General features: G+C 44.2%; 1 pseudogene; it reads left to right on the forward strand.

Annotated features, from left to right (window-relative positions):
- The first annotated feature begins 5312 nt into the window (after window positions 1-5312).
- LOC121103967 lies at window positions 5313-11715 on the forward strand (annotated as a pseudogene).
- The last annotated feature ends 6090 nt before the right edge of the window (window positions 11716-17805 follow it).

The raw sequence follows: 17805 nt of genomic DNA on the forward strand, positions 1-17805 counted from the left end.
TCACAGTATTTGGAAATAACATACTACGTGCCATATTTTAGATCCTTCAGTGAAATTATTAAAAGAAAATATTCTGGGGGCACCCGGGTGGCTCAGTCGTTAAGCGCCTGTCTTCGGCTCAGGGCGTGATCCCGGCGTTCTGGGATCGAGCCCTGCATCAGGCTCCTCTGCTGGGAGCCTGCTTCTTCCTCTCCAACTCCCCCTGCTTATGTTCCCTCTCTCACTGCCTGTCTCTCTCTCTCTCTGTCAAATAAATAAATAAAATCTTTAAAAAAAAAAAAAGAAAAGAAAATATTCTGTAGGAATCTATCCACACAGACACAATCCACTTGGATAAGGCTCAGTCTTAACATAGAATCATTATACATTTTGTCATTGTCTGGGGACACACAGACGATTGTGCTGACACTGGAAGTTCACAGCAGTGTGGAAGACTGGAGGGGTTGAGGCATGACCAGCCCTTCTGTGCCTCGTGCTCGTATCGTTGGTCTCTAATGACAACAGCTGTTACCTACCAGGCCTGTCACTCCTTCCAGTCATGATTCTTAGGCTTCTGAAGAATCTGATACCTCCCCCCTCAACAGAGCTATGTGCTTTCAGAGGTGCCGATGATTATTTGACCATCATGTCTCACTTATGGGCACTGACAGTGCCAGTCTGCAAAGCATTCTAGAAACAATTTTTCCACTTTACGTAGATTTCCCTTATCAATGGGTCCTATAGCCTGACAGGATGAAGAGACCAGAAAAATAGCACTTACTGAGCCTCTACCGGGCACCAGGCTCACTATTTCAAAGGGTATTCATTGCTTCTTCACCCCGGCCCTCTGGGGGGCTTTCTTCTTATCCCTATTTTGCAGATGTCAAGACAAAGTCTCAGAGAAATTAAATAATTGTCCCAATGCTATTAACGCGTGGATCTGGAAAGCTGTCCAAAGGAATTATAAGTGCGGGCTCTCCACCACAGCATAAAAATGTACCCTGCGAGGAACAGCCGGTGTCATAACACAAGCCTGTGTTTCTCCATGTGGGAGCCACATCAGAGCCTCCCGGAGTCACCGGCTTAAACTGTAGCTCCCTGGCTCACAGCAGGTTTGACTAAAAATCAGAACCTCAGGTGGAGTCCTGGAATCTGAATTTTAAACAGGTGCCAGGAAATGACCCTGGTTCCCATTAATTTTGGGAACCACATGATATAAGAAGCAAAAGAAAAAAATTGCTGAGATCCCAAGGGCATGCTTTTAGAGCTTAGAGTATACCAGAGTCTCTCCATTTCGTGCAGTTCAGGCTGCTGCGGTGTGGGGCAAGAATGCTGTTGTTCGTTACCTGGTTAAGTCGTTTCGATTCTCTGAGCCAGTTTACTCATCTGCAAAATGGGAATCATGGAGTGAGGATAATGCATGTGAGAAGACTTGGCAAATGCCAAATGGCTCTATGGTAGATTGTAAAAATGGCCAAAACTCATCCCCCAGCCCCTCTATCCACACCCTTGCAATATTAATGTTGCAGCTCTTCCCATCAAGATGTGTCCCACTCCTTGAATCTGGGCCATGTGATTTGTTCCGGCCAACGGGACACTAGCCAACACGACTCAAGCAGAGGCTTGAAAAGTCCTTGCATATTGAGGTTTGCCCTTCTGCTATGCTTGGGATCCTAAGGCCACCGTGTGACTCTCAACTAGCCTTCTGGAAAATAAGGGACCAGGTGAAGAAGAACCACAGTCAGCCAGCCACCAGCCAATAGCCAGTCAACTGCCGGACACAGAAGTGAGGCTATTCTGGATCGCCCAGCCACCTGCTGACTTTTCAGCTCACTGCAGACCCACAAAGAAAACCAGCAGAAATCGACAGAACCAGCCGAGACCAGAAGAACTGCCCGGGTGGCCCACCAGACTGTAAGCTCAATAAACGATGGGTAAAGCCACCAAGTTCTGGAAAAGTGTGTTACGCAGCACAGGCTACCTGATGCAGGCTCTCTGCACAGGCTCCAAGTTGGGTTGCTTAGTGTTTTGAGCATGAGTTCTGTGGTTTCCCAAAATGCTGCCCGCAAGGGCATTTGCACACAGATGGACAGACATTCACGTGCAAATTGTCAGGCAAGCTCTTTCATCACCTGGGTGCAGTGCCCACCAGAAATTACTTTACAGTCTCTCGGAAGCAAAGCACACTCTGGAAGGAGCAAGGGGCTGAGATGAAAGAACCCCTCCCTGTCTCCCTCTCGGTGTTTCCAGAAAGACAGTTCAGCAGCCTCGTGCAGAAGGACACATGACCTAAATCTCCTCCAAGCTGATTGTCAAGAATAATCTCCTAACTTCACACATGCGTGCATAATCTGCCGCATAGCTTCCCATGTGCACTCTTTCAACAGCCTGCTGCTGGCACCAAGATAAATGGCTTCATCAAAGGCCGCCATGGAAGCTTGCGACCTGTTGAAGCAGAAAAGCTTCCTGGGGGATCAGAAACATCCTAATGCCTAAATCAAGCATCCTCACTGCTGTATGAAGTGCTACTGTGCAGAATATATGAAATAAACCTGTAATGGTGAACGGGGCAGGGATTGCACTACCCCGGCTCACCCCGGGAGTCTTTATACTATGATTAAATTCCTTTGATAGGCATTTTCAAAGTGTGTTGTTCCTCTTGCTAAACATATTTGGCGGGAGAAGACTCGTCATCTGTAAACAGTATCTGAGAAGCCTCATTCAGTGGAACAAGGTGCGAGGGTTTTCTATCAAATTCATATTCCGCAACCTGAAAAGTAAGTATAAAACCAAGAATTTTTAAAACCTTCCTTTCCTTCCCCCAAGAGATTTAGAGATTGTGCAATGAATAAATACAGCCGTTTTAGCATTCATTTGACACAGCAAATTGCAACTCGCTCTGGGAGCAAGTGACTATTTCCAAGGCTGGTGCATCGTATTCAAATCACATCCTCATTCTGCAGCCTCCACACACATTTCAGTAGACGGTTCTGGTGTTACTGTTGGTCGAGGATAACCATAGCACCGGTTTTCTTAAATCTTCCTCCAAGCTGTATTGAATCAGGGGGACATCTCAGAACACCACTGAGTAACCCAAAATAAGTCTCAGGCTCCTTCTGCTTTTTATACACAGGCTTGAATATGTTCGTTTGCATTGAAGAATTTCAAATGCGTTTTTTAAAGCCTAACAGATTTTTGTGGAATATAATTTGGAATTTCAAACTTCATTCAAGAAATCAAAATTAGTTCAAATAAATGATCACCATTCAGTTAATTAATAGAGTTCTAGAACCAGGATCTAACCGAAGTTTTTCTCATACTAAACCAAGTGCCAGTGAACTGTAGTTAGTTAACAATAAGCTTTTATTTGGCCAGTAAATAATGAAAAGTAACTGAAGTTATGTTGGAAACACTCATGAGCTGGGTACAGTCCTTGGTTGAAAGTGGTCCAGGCACCAAATGATGAAGGAAATGAATAACCAGTAGAGAAAAAAGAAAGAAGGAAACCATCACATGAACACAGCCAGAGAAGAGAGAGGCGTGCAGATGAGAATTGAAGCCATGAGTATGCATGAGCTCTGCCCAGGGCGTTTATAGAGCAACAACAGAAGACAGCCAAGAACTGACCTCGAAGGATCACCGATACTAAAGTATAGGCTGATCAGGAGACTGAGAAGATGTGGCCAGAAAAGTAGGAGGAAACGCTGGAGTGGTCTGTATCACCAAGCTCAAGGAAAGGAGTGTTGCAACACAAGGAGGATGCCAAGAGAATAAGTAAGATTGGGAGAGAAGGGACTTCATTGGGTGTGTCAACAAGAAATTCCTGGTTACTTTGGCCAGAGCGGTTTTCATGGTGTGGTAAGGACAGAAGGCAGATTGTAGTGGGTCGAGGAGGCTATGGTAAGTAGGAAATGAAGACAGCAAGTGTGGAAAATCCTTTTAGGAAAGTTAACCTTGAAGTATGTGGGAGGGAATGGGAAAAAATTAGAGGATGGAGAATATGGAATGAGAAGGGCTTATCAGGAGCAGAAAGGGTGGGGTGGCTGGCAGGCTCCATCCGTGGAGCATGGGACTCTTGATCTCCATGTTGTAAGTCTGAGCCCCACGTGATGTGTAGAGATTTCTTAAAAATAAAAAATCGTTTAAAAAAAGAGTAGAAAGGCTTGTTTGTTTAAATATTGATAGCAAGGAGGGGCATCTCTTCTATCCTTTCAGGAGGGAATAAGAGAAGGGTGCAGTTAGAGAGATATTTGTAAGTCTGGTGGGCAGAAAGTGTGTGTGTGTTCCTAGCTGCTGACTTTTTTTCTCAGTGACCTAGGAACCAACATACCTCTGCAGAGACTGAAGGGGTGAGGGAGAGACCAGAGATAAGGTGAGAGTGAAGAAGGTTTCAAATAGTCACTGTGGAGACTGAGAAGGACGGAGGTGAGACATGGAGGGATTCTAGGTGGCATGAAGGGATTCTAGGTGGCATGGAGGGTGGTCGTGGGGGAACGTAGAAGTCATGGATTTATGGTTGTACCAGTAGTGTGATTTTCCCCAGAAGTGCTCAACTGTCTAGCTGTAAGCAAAAAGCAGAAGTTGGATCCATCCAAGAATATGGTTTTGGGCACATAGATTTGATAGAAGGGACAAAAATGTTAAGAATCCTGGCAAGAGAGAGGTTGGAGTAATAGACCGCCAGATATAAGCCTAACAGAAAAGGGAAGCTAGGAGGGAGCTGATAACATGTAGGGAGAAATTAGTGGGTCAAGTGAGGAGAACTCCTCCAGGTTGACCAATGGCTGTGGTGGGAACAACTGGGTGAGACTTTAGGAGACTGTGGTCACAGTGGACTATGTGAACGTCAGACATCAGAAGTGATGCAGTTCTAAGAGTGAGTAGTTCTAGAATAAGGCCATAGAATGCATGAGTGGAGGGGGGTGTAGGCAAAGGTCACAGAAGAGAAGATGCACACCTTGAAAGCGTAGACGTGGTTTGTTATCTTCACAGGCCACGAAGCTCATGCGATGACGCAGGAGAGGGGTGGAGAAGAAACAACAGACAGTCGCTGACTGAGGAGGGTGAGCGCCCAGCAGGCTGGAAGCTGACAGAGACGTGGTGACTTAGAGAGTGGCAGGGTTACCTCATATGGGTCTCAAAAGAAAGAAGCATGAAGAGCCAGGTGAGGACCTGCCCCACCTTTCTACCTGATAGCCTGTGAATGGAGCATCTCTGCTTGAGAGACCCACAGGGGACAGGGCCTCAGTTGGGACCGAGGGGGAGTGATCAAGGGTGTGGGCAAGTGGAGCATGGGATAGGAGTGGCAAGGTGCCTGGTAAAAAGAGTGTAGCATGAGTGGACAGGAAAGGTAAGTGGAAGGATTCACATAGCCGAGCAAACAGGGGCCAGAGAACATGGGCACAAAGGATTTGGCTGTCTACAAAGTCTGCAAAGAATTTACCCCAACCTTCTCTGGTGGCTGGGGAGAAGCGGTAGGGGCCGGCTCTAAGGTTAGGCAGAATCGCATTCGGTTTGAAGCACCTGAGATTGCTCCTGTTCACTATTCTTGCCCTACTGAAAGGACAACGTCAGAGGGTTCAACTTCAGAGGATCTGCCTACTGAAGGAATGACGCTTTCGGCAGCGGCCTCGCCACCGCTTTCTGGTCCTTTAAGAGCCCATCGGTGCAGCTGCAAGTGGAGGTGGTGCATGAGGGCAACGCCCACTTCCCAAGGACAGAGCGCAGGCTGGCTCTGGAGCACTTGGGGCCCAGAGGTGAGAGCAGGAGCCGGCTGTGCGGGAGGGGAGGTCCGAACCCGAGGGCTATGTGGGATCTGAGGACAGAGGGGGGAGAAGGGAGGGCATGTCTGAGTAGGAACAAAGAAACCGAAGGTGACAAGGGGCTGGAGGAGATGAGATCAGAAGAAGAGCGAAGGAGAAACAAAGGTAAAACCTCAGAAAGTACCTCATATCAGAACCGGCATCTTCTTTTCCCTAGGAAAGCAAGCGCTGCCTCCCCCAAAACCAATTATAGTGGTGGAGTGGGAAGGCATGGTGCACAATAAGGAGAGAAAAATGACTGTAAAGCACTTTGAGAAAACTAAAGAGTTATATAAAGTCCCAATAATAATAAATCACCTTGCCCGAGGTACGAAAACCTTAAAAGAACCTGAAAAACCCAAACGTGGAGAAGCAGAAGGCATCGCTGAGCTTCCAGAAAGTATGTATGCTTGCTTGACATTCCTCCCCCTCAGCATCTCCAGCCAGGTTCTTTAAGAGCAGACCTCAGTCAGGTTTTTGGGTAAACAAGAGCCTAGACCCTGTTTACACCTGGCCCCCTCCACCCCTCCCCCGCCCCCATGCCCATCGGGGAGAGCACAGACTGGGGGGCAACCTCTTTTCTGAATCTGGCATCTGCTTCTTGAATACCCCTGCATCTGTTTTGTAAAGGTTTTCTTTTCTTCTTTTTGTTATATAAAAAGAGAGAGATTGAAAAAAAAATTATCTTCGTTCCTAGTGGGGGGAAAAAAAAAGAAAAGAAAAATAGGTCTTTCTGAATTCCCAGTACTGGAGCTCTGTTCTTTATATATCTACTTGTTCCATTGTTAAATAAACCCACATATTTAAGGGTGACACATTCTCCTAACTAATGCCTTGTCAGGCCCATATGCCTTGCTAAAAATGGACCTTGGTGACTACTGTTTCCATTTTTTTTCGAAGAAATAATTTGATTATTTTTATCCCACTTCTCTCTATCACCACTCACAAGGAAATAGTTATCTTTGCGCAAAACCATTTTAAACAAGCCGAGAGCTCCAACATGTACAGGCAGAAAATTTTCTTAAACACATCTGTATAAGTCACACACACATACTCACTGCCTTGTAAAAATTAGCTTTAAATTTGGAGTCAATGCTCTTCTGCAGTAAAACTGTTTTCTGTTCAACCTCATACAATATTATGTGCATCCCTACATCTTACTTTGTGCAGACCCGAGTATCTCCCAGAAAAAGGATAATTTAATAAAAGCGGGTGATATGAATCACCCCGGGACAATTTGAATTATTATCTGTAGATAATTCATTATGCACATATTTCTAGCGAGATTCTTAAATCAGCAGGGCTTCTTAATCAGAGACTTTCAAATTTTGTCTGTAATAACTGGAGACTTGACCCATAAATCAGCAAATAGGCCAGCAGGCTCGCCACATGCTTCACATTTCTTCTTGGGAGAAAAAGACACTTAATTATCCTGAGGTCACAGAAGAAGGGAAAAATGGACATGAAAGTTGTTAGGGGTTTTATAGCAAAGTATAACTAATTTCAGTATTGTCTTAAAAGTGAGCTCATGAAAAGAAGCCAAGGAAAACCTTTGAAATCAACCGAGGTGTTTTGTGCAAAGGAAGATATTTTCAATGTTTACAGGAACAAACTCACCAACCAACCCTGCCTCCCATTTCCAGTAAGATGATTGTCGATTTGAATATTTTTTTCATGTTACCTCTTTCGCAAATTAAATCTCTAATATGGAAGACATGGGAACGTAGGACTTATTTTAATCCCTATGTGGGATGTTAATAAAGGGAACTAGTTTATCCTTTATTTCTAGTATCTTGCCTTGCCCCTATTTCACTAGACCTCTTGGTTGTGACTCTGCCCTCCTCCTATTCTTCAGGTCTTATTTCTTCCAACTCCCATGGTAGAAAGCTGCTTTCCATGAAGGACCCCATAGCGATCTTGTAGTGTAGTGTGAAGCTGGTGAGGAACTCCATGAGACACAGCCCCAGAAGACTTGGGTTCAAGTCCTAATGCCTATTAGCACTGTGTGGGGGATGCCATCGGTGCGAAGCCCAGATACCCTTTTCCTCACTGCTTCCTTTGTCCCCTGGCCTGTCAGTATAGGCAGCTAACTGCTCAGGACTGTCTTCTTCTCTAGGAAATTGCTCTTAGACAAATGGGAGTCCCTTCTCGCAGGGCACTAAGGCCCCCTCCCCTAACAGGAGCAGCCATTAGCCAATGAGTGACTGACACAAGAGGACCAAAGATCAACCAGCTCCACAGAGGACCAATTCTCTGGTGCTTTCTGTGCCTCTGGGGCTCCTGTGGGATCCGGCAGAAATCAGCCTCTGTCTAGAACACACCCTCGCTTAGCTCTCTTCCTCTGCCCTATCCCACTTCCCCTTGCCCCTTGGAAGAGCGCTTGCTTCCTGGGCCACCCGAACATGAACCTCTGCTTCAGGCTCCGCTTCTAGGGAAGCTGAATGCGGATGCACTGGGACCCTGGACACTCGCTTCATGTGTCCGTTAGCAGTTCCCTCACATGCGAAATGATGACAATAACACCCACCTCACAGGCCTGTTGCATTGGTTAAATGAGAAAACCTGAGCAAAAAACCCCTGCTCACCTAAAGCGCTATTGGAATTTAAAGGCTAATTATGACCTCATGTAAATATCAGACTATGTGTAGATTACCTTTCCCACAGTTGGAGTGGAGGGCAGTGGACCTTAATCAAAGAGCTTCCTCTCTTGGCCTCTGGGTCCCCCCTTCCTTCCCTAGGTCTCCGTGGCTGGCTCCTACCCCTCTGGCCAGCCTCCAAATCCGAGCAGCACCTGCAGCCAGGGAGAAGCACAGGCCACCTCCTTCAGTTCCATGCGTATGCTGAGGTTCTCCATATACTGAAGACTCCCAGCCCTCAATCTCCAGCTCTGACCACACTCTACTTCAGACTCACAGCTCCTAGTGTCTATTTGACAACTCCATGTGGCCATGGGACAGACATTGGACTTAACATGGGCGAAGCATGTCTCTTGATTCCCCACCTGTCAGTCAGTCTCCCCACTGTTGCCCACCTTCCCCATCTCCCTAACCAGCTGCCTTCCAGAGAACTGTTCAAGTCAGAACTCTAGGAATCATGCTTGATTCCTTTTATTCTTTCACCCTTTATATCCAATCCATGGGTAAGCTCTGCCAACTCTTCCTCCAAATTCCACTTCTCTCCATCTCCACTACCACTGACATAATCCAAGTCACCATCATCTTACTTGAACCACTGCACCCCGACAAATCCTCTCTTTCATAAAATATCAAGATCCTGCCACTGACTTGCTTAAAACCTTCAAATGGCTTCCCGCCATTCTTAGAGCAAGCTCCCTCTGTCTCTGCCTCTAGCTCCCTCCCCTTCTCTTTCTCTCTTTCCCCTTTCCTTTCCCTCCACCCCCCACCTAATACACATACACACACTATATACCAGCCACTTTGCTTTCCTCTTTTTCTTTGAAGATACCAAAATCATTCTTGCCTCAGGGTCTCTGCATTTGCTGTCTTCAGGAAGGAATGTCCTTCCCCAAGCTTCCATGACTGTCTCCTTTTGGTCAAAGTTTGTTTTACTCTTCCAACATAAAGTAGTTACCCAGGGATACTCTGTCACATCACTCTATTTTAATTCTGGAAATCCTTTCTCACTCACTCTTTCTTGTTTACTTGTCCATTTGTGTGTTATCCATCTTCCTCACTACTCTTAAGTTCCAAGAGAGCAGGAGTCTTGTTTATTTTGTTCACAGCAATATCCCAGGGGCCTAAACCAGTGCCTGATAAATAGTAAATGGTCAGTAAATACAGTTTTTAGATGACCAGATTCATGGATGAAGGAATGAATGAATAAATGGAGCACTGGACTCAAGCTTGGGTTCTAGCTCAGCTATACCATTTGTTAGCCGTGAGATCTTGGGCAAGTTAATTGACTCTTTCAAGAGCATTTTGGATGGTGCTTGCTAGGCTGGTGCCGAGGGGGAGCAAGTAACTGAGGTTTTAACCTCCCAGCGTGCAGTGGGGCCTTAAAACTTCTCCTGGCTCCGAGACACACTCTGCAGTACATATGGTAAAAGCTTAATCATGGGGTAAGGTGGCCAGTTGTTCTGGCTTGCCCAGGACTTCGGGTTTCTGGGCACACGAGACTTTCGTTGCTAAAACTGAGATAGTCCTAGGCAAAGTGGGGCCGTCTATCACCTCCTGTGAGGCCTAGTAGAACACCTTCGGCGCCAGGCCATGGAGCGCCACGGAGGAAGCTCAGTAAGGAAGGTAGTGTCCGAGGGGCAAGAGGGCTTGGGGAGGAGCCTCACGGACTGTGGTGAGAATGGGAAATGTCCTTGGACAGGTTTTGATCCTGTTGAGTCTTATTATTGTGGTTCTTGTTCTACTTTTTAGTTTGGAAAAGTTTCAACTAGAAGAGTACAAAGAACTTGCTTTATTATTCTCTCCCTTTGTTTCCTTTTTTCTGGACTATTTGAAAGCAGACTACATCTTTAGGCTTCTTAACCCTTTAATATTTCAGTGTGTATAACCTTAGAACAAGGATAAGTTCTTACATGACCATAATTCAAATTTAGGAAATTAAACATTGACACAATACTTTTGTTTAACCAACAGTCTGTGTTCCAAACAAATCCACTGTCCCCAAAAGAAAACTTTCATTTCAGGATTCAGTCCACAATCACATACCGCATTTAGCTTTCATCTGTCTTTAGTCTCCGTTTCTTAGTCTTTTGAGATATTGACGTTTTTTGTAGAGAACATGACAATTATTTTATAGAATGTCCCTCAGGGGGCGCCTGGGTGGTTCAGGCATCTGCCTTTGCCTCAGGTCATGATCCTAAGGTCCTGGGATCCAGCCCTGAGTTGGGCTCCCTGCTCAGTGGGGAGTCTACTTCTCCCTTTCCCCCTGCCCTCCCCCTCCCACTCTCAAATAAATAAATTTTTTTTTTTAAAAAAAATCACATTTGCAGGGGCACCTGGGTGGCTTAGTCAGTTAAGTGTCTGCCTTCAGCTCAGGTCATGAACCCAGAGTCCTGGGGTTGAGCCCCCTGTTGCATTAGGCTCCCTGCTCAGCGGGGAGCCTGCTTCTCCCTTCCTCTCTGCCCCTGCCCCACTCATGCGCGCTCTCTCTCTCAAATAAATAAATGAATAATCTTGTTTTAAAAATCAAGTTTGTCAACATGTCATTCAAAAAAAAAAAAAAAGAATGTCCCTCAGGGCAGTGCGCCCTGCGGTCTGCATATCTGTCTCTTGCTCCAACAATGTTTGGACACAATAGACCCAGGGAGACCCCTTCTACCAGCCTCCGACCACCCTCCAACCCTTTTTTCCAGTGGCAACCTTCGGAGCCATCTTCTTGGCCACCCTCTGCCTCCAGGACCAGCCAACACCCAAATTTGAGCTTAGCTCCTTATCACGGATCAACCCTGAGCCCCCGCATTCGTCAGCAGTGTGCCCCGAGGGGGAGGCCCGCGTCAACCACCGGGTCAGCATGCATCTGCCGGCCTCCCGCACCTACCTGTCTCTGGGCTTCTATTTCCACCGGGGCGATGTGGCTCTGGAAGGTGTGGGACGGTTCTTCTGGGAGCTGGCTGGACGAGCGCGAGGGCGCCAGCGTCTCTCGAAGAAGCAAAACCAGCCCGGCGGCCGCGCCTCTTGCCCGGACGTGCAGAAGCCGTCCCGAGGTGAGTGGGGAGAACCCCGGGTGCCCTGGAAGCCGCCCTGGGTCTGGAGCAGAACCTGACCCAGGCCCCTCCGGATCCGCACAGCCCGGGTTCTGCCCGCACAGGCCCCCGGCTCTGCGGCTCCCGGAGAAACGCTTCCTGGACGAGGAGGTGAAACTCATCAGGAAGACGGCACCCACCTGCCTCACGGTCCGCAGGAGCCTGGCCCAGCTCGGCGGGGCGAGCGGGCTAGAAAGGCTCACCCCCACGCACGACTAGCGGCGTCTGAAGCCCGGCAGCCTTTGAAGGGCCCTTCTGGCATCACGCCGGTGCCGGGGCTTGTGCCCTGAGCCTCTCCCTGAAACCCCTAGGCCCCTTTCAAACCACCCTGGGGCCTTCTCCCAAGCCGTGGACCAAATGGAAACAGCAAAGCTTTTTGCAACGGGGGATGTCCTTCAGTTGAGATCTTACTTATTTTTAGAAGGGGAACAATAACACCCACCACACAGGATTAAATAAGATTCATTCCTAATCTTCATTTAAAAAATAAATAAGATAGAATTTGAGATTTAAAAAAAATTGAAAGGTCTATGCAAATATAAATCAGTGTTTATATTCTTGATAATGATATTCAGTATCAGGACCCTTCAGGTTGAACTTGAGAAGCAGTGACCTGAGACCTACTGAATCAAAAATTCAGAGGGTGGGGCTGACATCTCTATTGTAACAAGCCTTCCCGGTGATTCCAGCAGGCTAAAGTTTGAGAACCACTGTTATCATGGATTAAATGATGTGATATATGTAAATAACTGGCACAATGCCAAGCAGTCATATCACAGAGTAATTGTACAGTAAGTATTAGCTCCCACCTCTGCCTTCCCCACTGCCCACAACTCACCCAACACACAGAAGTGTGGATGCGCACACACACACATGCACCAATCGTTTGGACACTGCTCATGAAAAAAAGCCCTACTATTTCAAAATTACATTAAGAGCTGGAAGTATACCTATAAAACTTCATATAGTTGGAGGTGCCTGGCTGGCTCAGTCAGTAGAGTATGCAACTCTTGAACTTGGGGTCATGAGTTCGAGCCCCACATTGGGCAGAGAGATTACTTTTAAAAACTCCTTCATATAATTGAACACAATTAGTAACGTCATGGTTCTCACATCCTGCCTTCTTGAACCTATGAGAAAAGTTCATCAATAAATATTTATTAAGTGTTTCTCATATGTCCAACTCTGGTTGCTAGAGAGAATATTAGAAAAGTAGAAAAAAATAGTTCCTGCCTTCAAAGGGCTTAACGGGGAAAAAATGAAGGTAATGTTAAAAAACAAAATTCACTCAGGTGCCTGGGTGGCTCGGTTGGTTAAGGGTCTGACTCTTGATCTCAGCTCAGGTCTTAACCTCAGGGTCGTGAGTTCAAGCCCCACATTGGGCTCCATGCTGGGTGTGGAGCCTCCTTAAAAAAAAAAAAGACAAAAACAAAATTCACGGAGTAAATTTGAAGATATGGTTGGCTTTATTAAGCAATTCATGTATTAGGGAGCATCCCATCTAGCAAGTAGAGGGGAGCTCCACAGAGTTGTACAAAATGGAAGGTTTTATAGAAAAGAGGGTAGGGCAAGGAGGTTTTGCTAATAATAAAAAGAAAGGACTGTTTCAGGGAAAGTCACTTTCCCTTAGGGGGAAAAGCTTGGGGGTCTCATCATGCAGATTACCTCATCTTCCTTTTGGCTGATGGAGAGGCCCCATGTGAGACTACCTCACTGGTGCTGACCAGAAAATTCTTGACTGACTAATAAAGACTACACTTCTAGGGGAGGTGGAAACTGCAATTAGGTTAGGTATTAAGACCCACTTTGGTGAGATGGTCTAGCTTAAGTGACTCCATTTTGGGCCTGTGCTTTTGTTTTTGACAGTAATCAATACTGATTAATACCTACAGTGGGACAGAAACCGTCATGGCGGGAAATTATCTTGATGAATTGGGAGACTCCACGAACACTATCAGACAAGCTATCCGAAAGGATAAGAAACAAAAATTCTCACAGATCAAATTTCAATGCTCAAATCACATAATTTGAGTTGACTTCAAAAATAGAGTGAGTAGTAAAGGGAAAGAAATGGATTGGGTTAACACATTTGGGATACGGTACAGTGGAATAGAAGGACCACACTACCTGAATCACGGGTTATGCAAAATATATATGTCCTGTATCTCTCTGTCGCATCACCTACTGATGATGTGGTTATAAAGATCAGAGTTAAAAATGAAGAAGGAGACTCATCAAACAGAAATTACCTGGAGACAATATATTCTTGCTCTATCAATGAGAAACAGGGACAGTATGCCTGGCCACTGCTATAATTTGCCAATAATTTACTGTGTGTCTCAAACAGAGGACATGTAGGACCAGAACAGGAGTCACTAATGGGTAACTGATTTAAGTAATCCACAATTTTCAGGGGACCTGGGTGGCTCAGTCAGTTAACCATCTGACTTCAGCTCAGGTCATGATCTCAGGGTCCTGGGAGTCTGCTTGTCCTTCTCCCTCTGCCCCTTTCCCTGCTTGTGCTTGCTCTCTCTTATAAATTAAGTCTTTTTTTAAAAAAAGAAATGTATGGGGTGCCTGGGTGGCTCAGTTGGTTAAGTGCTTGCCTTCGGCTCAGGTCATGGTCTCAGGGTCCTGGGATCGAGCCCATTATCAGGCTCCCTGCTCAGTGGAGAGTCTGCTTCTCCCTCTCTCTCTGACCCTGCTCCCTGCTTGTGTTCTCTCTTTCTGTCTCAAATTTTTTTAAAAAATTTTTTAAAGAAATCTACAATTCTCATGAATATTTAATCTGATTTGGTTCTTCTTGTCGATGTTCAGCATAAATGCTCTACTTACCTTATCATGTCTAATATGTCTCCATCTATTATCAATGTATTCCTTCTCTAATTATTTTACCTATTGCCTTTATTTCTCTTGTTCTCTTTATAAGTAAATATTCTTAAATAACAATGCAAAATTTTAGGTACTATGTAGGGGGTTTTCACATATCCTCTCATTTAATTCTTGTATCTTATATAATGAGGTAAAAAAAAGACATATGTCATAGGCACTGAATAACTTGAGAAGAGTAAATGCAGAGGCACAAGGGTGGCTCAGTCGGTTAAGTGTCTGCCTTCGGCCTGGTCATGATCTCAGGGTCCTGGGATCAAGCCCAGCGTGGAGCTCCCTACTCAGTGGGAGGTCTGCTTTTCCCTTTCCCTCTGCCCTTCTCTCCCTCTCTCTCAAATAAAATCTTTCAAAAAAAGAGAAGAGTACAATGCAATATAGAGTTAGTCAATGGCTTGGTGATATGGAGGACATCCCCTAGGGATTCTAGTAAGGAAAGCTGGGCTTCCTCAGTAAATGATTCATGGAAGAGGTGCTTCTCCGCCAGGCCTTGAAGAAAGTGAGGAACTCTACCAGAAAGAGAGTCAGCGTATAGACATTAACAGAGGAGCAAGGACAGTAAATCTGGGAAACATCAGGAGAAATCAGTCACAGGAAAGTGATCCCACTTTGGGCAGCAGAAAAAGTTGCAGTCACTTAGGAGAAGATGGAATTGACAGAAAGAGAAAGACAAAATGCTCAAAAGAGAAAATTGAACTTGCTTCAAACATGTGAAGCATTTTTTGTACTCCTATTAGTAAAATAGTGGGGGTACACCCTCTGTGGTAGGTAGTATTACTGCTCACAATGTTTGCTGCTACTCCCTGTTTAGGACTACACATTCCCACCCTACTGGTGTCAGTCTTGACCAATAGTCTTGCTCTGACTAATGAAAGTGATTGGAGGTGACATGCCCTACTTCTGAAGAAAGGTTTAAGAATCACTGTGTGATTCCACCATATTTAACTTTCTAGCAATGCCCCAGATAGGGGATGCCCATTCAGCCTTAGTTCTGGAATAAAAATAACCTGGAGGCTACCGCCAGCCCAATATGGACAAGAAGCACAAATAAGGAAAAACTTTTTATAAGCCACTGAGATTTGCAGGTTTCTTGTTACTATAACTTAGCCCCCTGATACAACTTCCAGTCAGCATTGTTTTGGAGGTTTTAGCCAACAGAGTAAGGGGGAAAAAGTCTTTGGATTGATAAGGAAAACAAAAATTTTTTGATATGTGACTATAATTTCCTATGCAGAAAAATAGAATTTATGGATAGACTATTCAAATTAAGAAGATGGGTTGGCAATCTGGAGCAGAAGAAAGACACTGCTGTGTTGAGTGAGTATTATCTGAGGGTAGAAAAGATTCAGCGTAAGGGGGTAAAAATAGCCTGGGTGAATGAAGGGGTGGAAGGGGAAAGTGTATATGATGGGGAAGTGAGAAAGACAGGATACATTAATAGGAGGGAAATGAAGGGGGAAGACATGGTGGAAAGAACAATTCAGGTGGGGGGAAAAAAGACGGATTGGCAAAATTTCTGAATGCAAACACAAAATACAAAAACCAATAGATTTTTCTATACCCTGGGGAAAAAGTAGTTAGAAAATATAATTTTTAAAAATTGCATTTAAACTTAGCATATAAATATAAATATAAATCATATAAAATAAAATTAGCAATATAAATAAATGTTCCTAGGAATACATCTAGCAAAAGATGAGTACTTTTTTATGGGAAAATTATAATACTGTATAGAAAGAAGACTTAAATAAGTGGAGAAACAGCATATTCTTGGTTTGGAAGATTCAGTATTGTAAAGATGTCAGTTCTTCCCAGTTGAAACCATACAATCAATGCTATTTTAATCAAAGGCTCAGTGGGGTCAGTGCGGAATTTGGCAAGCTGATTCTAAAATTATATAGAAGAGGATGGGACCAACAATAACCAAAGCACTCCTGAAGAAGAAAAGTAAGGTAGGAAGACTTGTCCTATGAGACATCAAATCTTATTTAATGGCTATAATATTTAAGACAGGGTGCTATTGACAAAGGGATGGATACATTTCATCAAAGAGCAAATAAAAATGGCCATGGCATGAAAAGATGCTAAAATTACTAGTATTCAGGAAAATACAAATGAAAACCACAAGATACCATTTTACACATTCTAGAATGGCAAAATTAAAGTCAGATAATAAAAAGGGTTGAAAAAATGTAAAACAACATGTACTTTCATCCACTGTTGATAGAAGCTCATCAGTTTTGGAAAAGTCCTGGTGAACATGCACATATCTATGACCTAGTAATTCCACCTCTATGTATATACTAGAAAACTTCTTGTACAGGGACCAGGGAATATAGGAAGAACGCTTATAGCAGTCTTACTCCTAAGAGCAAAATGCTGAAAACAACCTACTCTCCATCATAAGCAACGAGAGCATCAGACTGAGACATAGTCCTACCCAGGAATGTTCTGCAATGGTGACATGAATGAACTCCAGCCACATGCATCAGCATGAACAAGGCTCAGAGACACAAAGGTCAGTGGAAAGGCCAGATCACTGAAGAATACATCCAGTACAAATCCAATTGCCTACCACTCTAATCAGGGAAAACCAAGGAGCATGTTATTAAGAGATATATTCGTATGAGGTTAAGAAAACCCTTACGAAGCAAATGAGCTAATTGATAATATAAAATCCAGTCTACTGGTCACCTGGAAGGTCAGGAATAGGATCTTCTAAGGGAGCTTCTAAGGTGGTGGTAATGTTCTATTTTTGAAACTGGGTGGTAGGTCCATGAATGTGCATTTTATTATTATTATTTAATTTGCATATATACATTTTACACCACTTTGTGCATAATTTATGTATATGGTACTTTTCATAATAATTTGTAAATTAATGGGATAAACCATATATCTTTTTTATACAAAACAACTGCACTAAGATATAGAAATTACAAAACACATGAAAATCAATATTTTTAAAAGACGAGGTAAAATAAAATAAATATTTATTTAACGAGCAGTACCAAAAAAATACTTCTAGTGAACTGTAGAAGTTTGGTTTTGTGTTCTGAATACTTAGCTTTTAATGTCTTGCTAATCTTGATAGCTTCGTGTTAGCTAATTTCTGAAGACTAGTATAAACTCAGGGTGATGTATATTGTTAATGACAGTCGGTGCATATTAATTTTTCAAATGATCTTCTTTAATAATTCAAATTTGTGCTTAACTACTTGTTAGATTTCATAAAAGTGTCACTATTTTTACTTCAAATATGGCTGATGAAGACCTAGTTCTAAGTGGTGGAAGAGTATCAGCTCCTAAATTTACTTGTATTAGTCTTGATATTTTCATCCATCTGAGGATTCTTTGAAAGAATTTTTTGAGACCCTTGTCAGTGTCTCAAGAATTCATTTAAACTTCTTAATATAATCTGGA

Source organism: Ursus maritimus (assembly GCF_017311325.1).
Source record: "Ursus maritimus isolate PB19 chromosome X unlocalized genomic scaffold, ASM1731132v1 scaffold_X1, whole genome shotgun sequence".
NCBI lineage: Eukaryota > Metazoa > Chordata > Mammalia > Carnivora > Ursidae > Ursus > Ursus maritimus.